The sequence below is a fragment of the Zea mays genome, chromosome 7, assembly GCF_902167145.1.
Source record: "Zea mays cultivar B73 chromosome 7, Zm-B73-REFERENCE-NAM-5.0, whole genome shotgun sequence".
Classification (NCBI taxonomy): Eukaryota; Viridiplantae; Streptophyta; class Magnoliopsida; order Poales; family Poaceae; genus Zea; species Zea mays.
In genome coordinates, this window is record NC_050102.1 from 179,441,544 (window position 1) to 179,454,131 (window position 12,588).

Genomic DNA, 12,588 nt, shown 5'->3' on the forward strand with positions numbered 1-12,588 from the left:
CTAAATTAAAGTAGTTTTTTATTGCCCCGAGCATGGCATAAATAACCGACTCCTACCACAGGACAAAATAATATACTACCTCCGTTCACAAATATATAACGCCATTGATTTTTTTTTCAAAACTTTGACCACTTCGTTTTATTCAAAATATTTATTTGAAAATGTAAAATTTTAAGTCACACTCAAACAACCGTAAGTGATAAAACAAATCATAACAAAATAAACAATAACTCAATTTTTTAAATAAAACGAGTGGTCAAATTTTCAAAAAAAGTCAACAGTATCATATATTGAATGGTTCTCAAAGGTTCTTTTTGTTATGTATGTTTTTTAAGTTCTCCTAGAACTTACTGTTCATAAGAAATTTGGTACCTGACATTTCTTCTATTAACAGGTTGGTGCACTTTGCAGACCCATTGTTTGAAAATGGAAGTTTGCAATCTTCAGAGCAATTGAGGATGCGGCCTTCCGAGAACATGAGGTCACAAACTTCAACCAAATCACCATCAAACATAGCCAGCAAGTTTAGACATCCATCAGACTTCCAAGATCACCATCATGTGCAGATTGTTGATCCTCGTGCTAATGTGTATAAGTGAGTGCTTTCGTTCAATTTTCACCATATTTGTACTGATACTTTTTATATTCGGTTATTGTGTCATCCTGACCAGAAAATGAATGTTATAATTACTCTAGCCATTGGTTATACTTTCAGTACAAAATGTCGTTTGCTATGGCCTAAATTATAGTACCATCATGTACAACTTTTTTCCTCGTTATAACAGTAATCCATTAGTCCTGGATATGACAGGCAATGTTATACCCTGGGAAGTAGTTCATCTTGTCCATGTTGGTCACGTGAGTAATTTTAGTAATTTAATGCTATCATTTATGATTTTATGGTTTAACAAGACATGGATGTGTTCATGGAACCACGAAAGTTCTGTGAGCTAGAATTGTTAGAAGTGCTCATAACTTTGATCTGAATTTCTTCTGCATGTACTTTTCCATTTTTCTTTTTTTCTTGTGGGTGTGATTGAACTCAATAATCCACTCCATATGGAATATTGAACGCAATAACCAAGTCCTTATGGAATAGAAGTCTTAGCTCATAAAGCATTCCAGATGGAATATTGTTTATGTCTATTGTCTTGCCAGTTGGATGTTGGAGTTGCACTAGGAATGCTCTAGTTGATATCACACGGGGCACATTGGGTTTCAGTAAATGCACTCACTGTTTGTAGGGTTTCTGTTGATGTTTCCTTTTTTGAATGAATATCAATGAATTATAATACTAACTTAAGCACATCGTGGATGATAAAACCAAGTTTCACACTGTAATTATTTGTTGAATGAAAATTAAAATATTGTTATTTTCATGCCATTATACAGTTAAATATAAATTCAATGTCCAAAACTGTCGTATTCAGCGTGCACAAACGCCTTGTGCTTTTTTGCTTGTGTGCCTGCATGTGTGTTTATGCTATTGTAATGTGTTTTCTTCTTTATTAGTAGATTCACGGGTTCAATGCAGAATCAATCATCAGATCATAACATTTCAAAAAGGTCAAGGTCACCTACTTTGTCCTACGAGGATGCTGATGGCACGAAAGCTCATGTTAATACTGGTGGAAATTCTAGAAGGTATCGAATGATGTTTGTTTTTTCTGGGGTAATTTAATACATTTTGTGCATAGTAACCTTGCTTTCTGTAGTGCTTAAACACCTAGTTCTGCAGCAAAATGACTTCGAGGTATTAAATTATGTTGGAAATCAACATCGAAGCCATTTAGTCCCAACTAAAGTTGGGGTAGGCTAGAGTTGAAACCAAACAGAAGGCATAAGTCAAGGTTCAAGCATGTGGTGACGTGGATAGAATGTTTTCCATGCGCTTCTATTTAAAGCTAAAGCTTTGGGTATATTCGATCATTTCAAGTCTTCTTTGTGCTGCCTCTTTTGGTGTCAACTTCGGTCTTCCGCTACTTCTCTCCACATTACTATTGCACCTTAGGATCCCACGCGCACTAGTGTCTCTAGATATCTACGTTTGACATGTCCAAACCATCTCTATTGGTGTTGGTCAAGCTTTTCTTCAATTAGTGCTACCCCTACCTTGTCATGTATATCATCGTTCCTTACTCGAGTCTTTCTTGTATGGCCACAAATCCAACACAACATACACATTTCCACAACACTTACCTGCTGAACATATCATCTTTTTGTAGGCCAAGTGGCCAACATTCTACACCATACAACATAACATGTCTAATCGTTGTCCTATAAAATTTGCCTTTTAGTTATGTAGTATCCTCTTGTCACATAGAACGCCAAATGCTTGACATCACTTCATCCACCTGACTTTGATTCTATGGCTGTTGTTTGGTGTACTGTGCTGTACCCTCTCGGGCTGCAGCTCCCACAAACTATATTACTCCATTATACAAGGAGGTCCTTTTACATTGAACTATTTACACCAACACTCCCCCTCAAGATGGGCTAAATATATTCAACATTCCCATCTTGCTACATGCCAACTCATTATCTTTAGGACCTAGACCTTTTGTGAGACTATCTGCTAACTGATTACGAGACTTAACATACTTCAACTTCAAAGTCCCAACATCAATCTTCTCCTTGATGAAGAACCTATCAATCTCCACATGTTTCATGCGGTCAAACTGGACTGCATTATTTGCTATATTGATCGCTGCTACATTATCACAATGAAGTAACATAGTTTCGTTTTTCAACACCCGAAGCTCCTTCAGAAGACCTTTCAACCACATCATCTCACATAGAGCTAAAGCCATCGCTCTATATTCGGCTTCTGCAGTAGACCGAGACACTACAACTTGTTTCTTGCTTCTCCATGAAACAAGATTACCTCCCACAAACACACAATATCCAGATGTGGATCTCCGATCATCTCTACTGCTTGCCCAATCAGCATCACAGTAACCCTCCAGATTCAGGTGTTGATTTGCTCTAAACCACAACCCCTTGCCAGGGGTTCCCTTCAGGTATCTCAGAATTTGATAGACCACCTCCATATGTCTTGTTCTAGGATCATGCATATACCTACTCACCACACTCACTGCATAAGCAATGTCCGGTCTCGTATGACAAAGGTATATCAACCGACCCACTATCCTCTGATATCTTTCTTGATTCACAGGGTCACCTGACTCGGCACAAGTTTGGTGATTTTTATCAATGGGTGAGCCACATGGACGACACCCAAGCATTCCTGTCTCTGTCAATAGATCAAGAACATACTTCCTTTGAGAGAGAATGATCCCTTTAGACGATCTAGCAATCTCAATCCCAAGAAAGTAATGAAGTGGTCCAAGATCCTTTACCTCAAAGGCTCCACTTAGTTTTTTCTTCAGTTTCTTGATCTCCTCCACATCGTCTCCGGTGATCACTATGTCATCAACATAGACAGCCAGGATAGTGATACAAGAGCCTTGATGTTTGTAGAAGACCGTGTGATCTCCATTACATTGATAGTAGCTCATATCACAAACTGCTCGCCTGAATCTATCAAACCATGCACGTGGTGATTGCTTCAGGCCATAGAGTGATTTCTTAAGTCTGCACACTTTTCCAACAGTCTGTTCATTTGCAAACCCAGGTGGAATTTCCATATAGACCTCTTCCTGTAGGTCACCATGAAGAAATGCATTCTTCACATCCAACTGATGAAGTGGCCAACCAAAATTGGCCGCACATGAGATTAAGGTCCTCACCGTGCCCATTTTTGCCACGGGTGCGAAGGTCTCATCATAGTCAATCCCATATGTCTGACTATATCCTTTCGCCACCAGCCTCGCTTTGTACCTGTCAACCTTTCCTTCTGGAGTCTGCTTTACTGTGAAGACCCACTTGCATCCAACTGCCTTCTTTCCTTCTGGAAGATGAACAAGTTCCCATGTCTTGTTCTTTTGAAGGGCAAACAACTCTTCTTTCATGGCATCCTTCCACTTTGGATCCTGTTTAGCACACCTCCAATCTTTCGGGATAGACACAGTTTGTAATGATGTAATGAAGGTTCTATATGCAGAAGAGACACTAGAGTATGAGACATACTTAGCAATGTCATGTTCATAACAATAATGAGAAGGAGGTTTCCCAGCATTTATTCTAGGTTCTCTTCTTTGTGCAAGAGGTAACTCTTCATGTTCAGGGATGGGAGAAACAGAGATTGGAGAAACATTACTAGTTAGATCTGGAGAGGAGTCTGAAGAGAGATATGGGACTGGAGCTTCAACTTGTTCAGGATATGGGACTGGAGTTTCAACTTGTTCAGGTTGTGGTTGCTCCCCCTGCTTCTTAGTCCGCTTCCGATAGTATACTATAGGTTGCTTCCCATGTTTTTCATTCACTTGTCTTCCAATGGAACAATCAGGTTGCTCCCCATGTTTCTCATTCAACTTCCTTACCGTGGAACATGGGATAGACCCAACAATCACCGCCTCATCATCCTCTATCTCCTCCTGAATGTTCATAGTTGGATCACCATGGTCCCCTCTACCTTCATCATTACTTAGTATCTCCGTAGTCATCCCTTCCTCCATTTCTGGTGGAATCATACCTCCAACAATTACCCCTCCTGAAGCTCCACTAGCCTCATCACTACCGCGACCACAACCATCCTGGCTACTATCATCCTCCCCCTCTCTACGGTATCTTCCATCAACCGGAGAGAAGTCATCCATGATTTGTTCTAGATTAACTTTCTTTGTGTAGTATGGGTCTTCCTCTCGAAATGTCACATCCATACTCACAAATAGTCGCCTACCAATGGGATCCCAACACTTGTATCCTTTCTGAGTAGATGCATAACCCACAAAAATGCACTTGACTGCTTGAGGATCCAACTTGCTCACCATAGGTCGATGATCTTTTACAAAGCAGACACAACCAAAGACCTTGGGTGGAACTCGAAAGTCACTCTTTCCCAACAGAAGCTCAGTAGGTGATTTCATATCAAGTATTCTTGAGGGCATTCGATTGATGAGGTATGTGGCTGTCATTACTGCCTCACTCCACAGATACTTGGGCACATTCATCTGAAACATGAGAGATCTTGCTACCTCCAACAAATGACGATTTTTTCGCTCTGCGACACCATTCTGAGGTGGAGTTCCAGGACAAGTTGTTTGGTGAATAATCCCTTGACCTGACAGATATGATCTAAATTCATTATTCACATACTCTGTTCCATTATGAGTCCTAATAATTCGAATCCTTGCATTAAACTGATTAGCAACCAGTTTATGGAAGTCTTGAAAGCATTTTAACACCTCATTCTTATGCTTAAGTATATAGATCCAAGTCATACGAGTGTAACAATCAATAAAAGTGACGAACCACTTTGCACCATTCACAGAAGTGACTGAACAAGGACCCCAAACATCTGAGTGTATTAGAATAAACGGTTCACAACTGCGAAGACCAATACTAGGATAGTTGGATCTAGTATGCTTGCCAAGTTCACATGCATCACATACAAGCCTACTCTTGTCCATTCCCTTAAACATCATAGGGTACAACCGACTTAAGTTCTCAAAAGATATATGTCCTAACCGACGATGAAGTAGCAGAATCTCCTTCACATCCCCTTCAACAGTTGCTTTCAAAGCTGATTCCTCATGACTGATGAACCACAACCCATTATGCCTGACTCCAGTCCCAATCTTTCTCCCAGTCCTCCTCTCCTGAAAGACACAAGAGGTTTCATCAAATGTTACTGTGCACTTGAATTGATCAATGATTGAACTCACAGAAAGGAGATTGACTGGAAAAGATGGAACATGCAGGACTGATGACAAGCTCAGAGATGGTGTACACTCTATGGACCCTATACCATGGATTTGTTGGGATGTACCATCAGCAATTTGAACCGACTCAGAATGTGTATAAGGAGTGTATGTTTTGAAAGAAGTGGACATGCCGGTCACATGCTTTGATGCTCCTGAATCTATGACCCAATCTATGCGATGCCTACATGAGGATGCAAAAACTTGTGCCTGAGTACCTTTGCCCATGTGGGCATAGTTGGCAAAGTTACCAAAGTTGTTGGTGGCTTGTTCAACAGGTACAGTGAGGCACTCAGAAGACTTGCCCTTCTGCCATTGTTCCCACTGTTTAACTTGTTCCCCAGTTAGAGTAACAGAGGGACTCTCTTCAGTGGTAGCTATGTTGGCCCTAGAACCACCACGACCTCGACCTCCTCCACGACTACCACGACCTCTTCCATAACTCCCACGAGTACCCCATCGACCTCCACGAGATCCTCCTCGGCCACCATTTCCTCTTGGATTAGGACAATTGTAACTTAGGTGTCCCTTTTCCCCACAATTATAGCATTCTCGATCCTCGATTGCAGCATAGACCGGTTTCACATGATTATCATTAGCCATCACTCGAAGTCTGCTCTCTTCATCAATCATGGCTGACACAGCCTCATCCATGGTAGGAAGATTCTCCTGGTGACAAAAGGCAGCTCTCCTACTCTCAAACTCAGGATCCAGATTCTTTAAGAAGTGGGTCACTCTCCTGTCCTCTACCCACTTATGAACAATGTGTGCGTCCTGTGGACAAACCATTTGGAGAGGGGCATAGTGATCTAGTTCTCCCCATAAGTACTGAAGCTCACTAGCATATTGCTCCACTGGTCTCCCTGCTTGTTTCACCACATCTGCCTTATTCTGAATCTCCATCATCACCACCACATTCCCCCTCCGAGAGTATATGCTACTCAAGGTTTGCCATATCTGTGATGCAGTGCGCATAGCTTCCACCCTCTTGCTAACAGTGGGAGACATAGATGCCAATAACCATGCCACTATCACAGAGTTTGTTGTATGCCAAGTTCTCCATTCAGTGCCAAGCTTATCAACCGGCTCAACACAGGTCTCCTCCAAGTAGTGCTCCACTCCCTTGCCTCCTAAGAGGACGCGCACTCTCCTCGACCAGCTCAAGTAATTTTTGCTGCCCTCTAGCTTCACATCGTTCGGCACAAGTTCTAACTTTAACTCAGATGGGTTTGTATTGGCCTTGGCACCAATCAACCCCAACCCCATAAGCTCCTGAATCATAATCCTCATCTCACTCATCATCTCACTCTTTGTAATCCCACCTGAACCACCACCAATTGTTCCCTTCGTTGCAGCCTCTTCTTCCCTTCTCTTGGGATCCATCTCTTCTGTACTCATCTTCACACCGAATCAAGCAGCTATACAACAAGCACCGGCAAACACAACTTCCAATAACAGCAGCACTGCAGCCACACCAACTCCTTCTAGCTGCCTCCTCTTACCGCACCAGCTCCTCCTCTTACTGCACCACGACAGCAATTTCTAGCTGTCCGCCTCCTCCTCTGACCTGAGCCGCGGCCACCACTCGAGACAGCAGGGCAGCAGCAGCACCCACGGGGCAGCAGCAGTGCCCAGCAGCAACAGGCCGGCGTTGTGCCAGCAAAGACCGTGGTGACGGCGGGCCGGTCCGGTGGCGGGTTCTGCGACGAGTTGCGCGGTGCGGGAGCAACCGCCTCCTTGCTAGCTGCCGACGCGCTCCGGGGCCGGTGGACGGCCGGAAGCAGCCGCCTCGCTCCAGGGCCGGTGGACGGCCGGGAGCAGCCGCCTCCTCCCAACCGCCGACGCGCTCGCCGACGTGCTCCGGGGCCGATGGGCGGCCTTCCCTTCCCTCACGCGTGCGAGCTCGAGCTCGAGCTCCAATGGCAGCACCGACGGTAGGGGAGGCTAACCCTAGCTCCGAATACCATGTTGTTTGGTGTACTGTGCTGTACCCTCTCGGGCTGCAGCTCCCACAAACTATATTACTCCATTATACAAGGAGGTCCTTTTACATTGAACTATTTACACCAACAATGGCTAACGTCTTCATCAATATCCTCGTCTCTCTATAGCATTGATCCTAAATACAGAAAGGTATCCTTCGTGGGCACTATTTAACCTTCCAAATTCCAAACTAACATCTCCTTTCTCATGTGTAGTAGTGCCAAAGTCACATCTCATATATTCGGTTTTAGTTTATGGAGTCAACTCCAGAGTCTCCAGCTACAACTCCACTTTATTATTTATCCTTGTCCAACTTCCATTAACTAGCATGACATCATCCACAAAAAACATACACCAAGGGATATCCTATTATATGTCCCTTGTGAGACATCCATCACCAAGGCAAAAAGGTAAGGGCTCAAAGTTGACCCTTGATGTGGTTCTATTCTTATTAGGAAGTTATCCATGTCTCTATCACTTGTTTGAACACTAGTCACAACTTTGTTATGCATGTCCTTAAGGAGTCCAACATACTTCATTTGAACTTTATGTTTGTCAAAGGCTCACCACATAACATTTCTTGTCATTTTGTCATAAGCCTTCTCCAAGTTAATGAAAACCATGTCTAGGTCCTAATGCTTCCTATACTGCTCCATCACTTATCTTATGAAGAAAATGGCTTCCATGGTTGACCTTTCGTGCATGAAACCAAATTGGTTCATAGGGATCCTTTTTATTCCTCCCAAACAATGCTCAATGACTCTATTATAGTTTCATATTGTGGCTCAACAACTTAATTCCTCGGTAAGTGGTACAACCTCGAATATCTCTCTTGTTCTTGTAGATTGGTGCCTAGAGATGGCAGTGGGTAAAAACCCATTGGTATCTCTTGCCCAAAACCATACCCACGAAGAAAAAACACGCTCGCTAAAAAACCATACCCATGATGGGTACGAATTTTTGCCCAAACCCTTACTCATGCTGGTTTTGGGTACCCAACGAGTTTCCCATACCCACTAACATCAACATGAAAAATAATTCATCGCGTAAATGACATTCAATATATTAATAAGCAAGGATAAAAGAAACAAGTGATAACTAACTTTACCTTAAACTTTGTTACAAGTAGTTCATTTCAACTAGAACATATTCAATTAGTAGTGTTATGAGGCATTCACAAGTTATGTTGATTTTAAGGCGGGGTTTTAAAACCCATGGGTTTGCGGGTATGGGTAGTGCAAGAACAAACCCATGTTCACATACTCGGTTTCCTTTTGAACCCATGAACAAACCCATGGTTAGAAAAAATAGCCCAAACTCATGCCCAAATAGAGCAAAAACCCATCGGGTTTAGGGTAGTGGGTAACCACCATCTTTATCGGTACCAATATACTTCACTCGTCATACATCTTGTTTGACCGGAAGATATGGTTGAACAACTTAGTTAGCCATATTATAACTATGTTCTTGAGGCATCTCTATGCCTCGATTGGGATACCATCATGGCCCATTGCCTTACCCCCTTTCACACTTTTCAATGACTCTCTAACCTCAGATTTTTAGATCCTACACACAAAGCGTCTATTGGTGTCATCAAAAGAGTCATTCGACTGAAAGGTTGTGTTCCCATTCTCAATATTGAACAATTTGTCAAAATACTCCCGCTATCTATGTCTGATCTCATTCTTCACTAAGAGCTGCCCCATTTCAATCTTAATGCACTTAACTTGGTTGAAGTCCCTTGTCTTTCTCTCACGGACATTAGTCATCCTATATTCCTATATATTATTCTCTCATTTCTTTGTACTCAGATTTTGGTAAACATCCTCGTACGCCCTACCCTTTGCCAAAGTTACAGCTCGCTTTATTGTCTTTTTTGCTACCTTGTACTTTTCTGTTGGAAAGAAAAAATCCATTAGGAATTATTTTGCCATATGGTTGGAATCATTATTAAACTGAAGCAACAAGAGCATGCTTACATATTTATTTGGCAAAAATACTGTTGTGAATGTTTCTTCTATGGGGCAATTGATGGTTGCCCCTACTCGGGGTTGCAATTCCGTTTTTATCCCAGTTTTTTAAAGTTCGCACGTATGCCCCTCCTTTTTTGAAATGAAGAGCCAGTTTGCCCGTTTCACCACTTAACGGTGTTAACTCAGCTTGCAAAAAAATGTTCACACCATTGGTCTTGTGTTTACTAAATATTACTAAATAGGGCGTACCCAGTGCCGCAGGCTTCTCGCACCGCAGGGTCTGGGGAAGGGTATCTTTAAGCGCCAAGCCTTATACCTGCATAATATGCAGAGGGTGGGGCTCGAACCTGGGACCTTCCGATTACAGACGATAGGCTCTACCGCTGCACCAGGCCCGCCCTTCATTGCTCTTCTGTTTACTAACCTTTTAAAAATTTGCCCCCACTTTTATATGAAAGTTTGGAATATAATTATAACATAAATCAGACCATAAGTTTTGAAAATCAATATTTGAGCTTTGAATTAAAAATATTTCGAACTCGATAAAAAACGATTCTGGCATTAAATTTTGACAAACCGACAACAATTTATTTATATTTTTGAAAATATATTAAAACTAAAACATTTTAAAATTATAGTCTTGCCATCCCCCCCAAACTTTTAGTGTTAAATTCAATTCATTTTCATCAAAATTTTCAAAATATTTTAAATTCAAAGTCAAAATTTTGGTTTTTAAAATTTGTGATCAAATTTATGTTATAATTATATTCCAAACTTTCATATTAAAATGGGGCAAGTTTATAAACATTTAATAAAAAGAGCGCAATGGTGCATGGGTATCTTTGTGGACTGATTTAACACCATTAAGTGCTGATAATGGAATAGGGGCAAACTAGGTGTTAGTTTTAAAAAAAACTACGGGCATACATGCAAACTTTAAAAAACAGGAGTAAAAACGAAGTTGCATCCTCGAACAGGGGCAACCATGTAACAATTTCTTCTGTTTATGAGTAGTAAGTTTCCTGGAGTTTTCTTGTTGCACTTTGGTTTGTTTTGTTCAGAACCATTAGTCCCTTATTCAAGTTTATATGATATTAACGTTTATTTTAGTTTTTCCGTTTTTCTGTCGCTGTGTTGAATTTTTCGAATGGATTGATTTTTTATTTCATTTCCTACCAATATTTTTTGTTGTCTTCATTTTGTCCCATGGTTTTCTGGAAATGTTAAATTAGGAAGAGGTTATATATATATATATATATATTCTGCTATTATGAAAGCTAGCATGAATGTCCCACACATCTACTTAGCCCGTGTTTGGTTGATGGCCTCGCGGGCAAATGTCTGCTAGGCAACATATCCCAGCCGCGAGGCGATCAGAATCAATGGTCTGGGGGCTGCTGCCTGGACGCACAACCTAACAGCCCTGTGCCACGACTGATTTACTATGGGCTTTCAGCTAACGTGAGCAATATCCCCCCTGCTCTGTTTGCAGACTGGTTGACTATTCGGATACCATCAATGATGAAAATGTTGAAGCCTCAAAAAGGATGCGATCACCTGCATCAGAGTTCACACGCATGGTCAAGTCACCACCATCGGATACCAGAGGCAATATCAGGTCATCATCTGTAGATTTTGGCAGCAACAACTCAGTCCAGAATCTTCATGCATATGCTGATGTCCAGAAGTAATTTTTTTTCTTTGAATTTGTTTCGTTTCATGTTAGTTTTGGTTAGAGTGTTGACTTCCTCCACCAGCGCCAACACGACTACTCTCATTTCCTTTGGACTTTCCCCCTTCGGCTGAAGTCCGACACGTTTACCACCCTCACTCACTGCTGGAGCAGCGGGCGGGCGCGCGGTCGGGGCAGACGCTCGGATCCGGCCGCGGGGAGGCCGGGGCACGGCGCGCGGACGGCTCGCGCCTGGGGTTGCTCGGCGGCGCAGGGAGCTGCCACGCCGGTGGCTGGGGAGCCCAGCGGGCGGCCGTCGGCTGGGTAGCGGCCACCGAGCACGGCGGCAAGTCGGGCGCGACGGGGCTCCTGGCGTGCGAGTCTCCGGTCGCGGCCTGGCGCGGTCGGGACAGGGGCGGGGCCGGTCGAGTCGCGCGGGTGCGGCGGCAGCGCAGGTCGCTGGAGCGCGCGGGTGAAGCGCGCGGCGTCGGGAGCGGCAGCCCTGGTGGCGCGTGGCGTCGGGGGCGCGGCTACGGGAGCGGCGGCCCAGGCGGAGGTTGGCCTGGTCGCGGATCCGATGGGTGCAGGGGCTCCTGGGCACGGATCCGGCAGCCCAAGCGGCGCCCGGCGGTGGGGAAGGAGAGAGGAGAAGAGGAGCCGGCGGCTGGCGGCTGGGAGGGAGGAAAAACCTAAGCTGATACCATGTAGGAAACTGAACCCATATCCTAAACAGGGTTGGGAGTGATATTAATAGAGTAGGTAACTGGGCCAGGCCCATTACACTGGGGGTATGACGGTCATTACATGGGGAATAACACAAACCCTAGACGGGTAGTCTAACAAGAAGTAATACTTTTTTTTCTTTGAATTTGTTTCGTTTCATGTTAGTTTTGGTTAGAGTGTTGATTTTGGGTAGTGCTAACATTTTAACATGCAGCAGTAGTTAGCAAAAAAAGTGAGAGCTCTTATTGTGCCTGTTGATCATTGATACTAATAGTTGTTTTTTGTGCAATTATTACAGGTCTGATGCATCCTTTTCCAAGTTCAGAAATCAAATACAATCACGCATTGGTGGTGCATGTTCACCATCACAACAGATGTCTCATCTTTCAGACTCCAATGAACTAAACACGTTAGC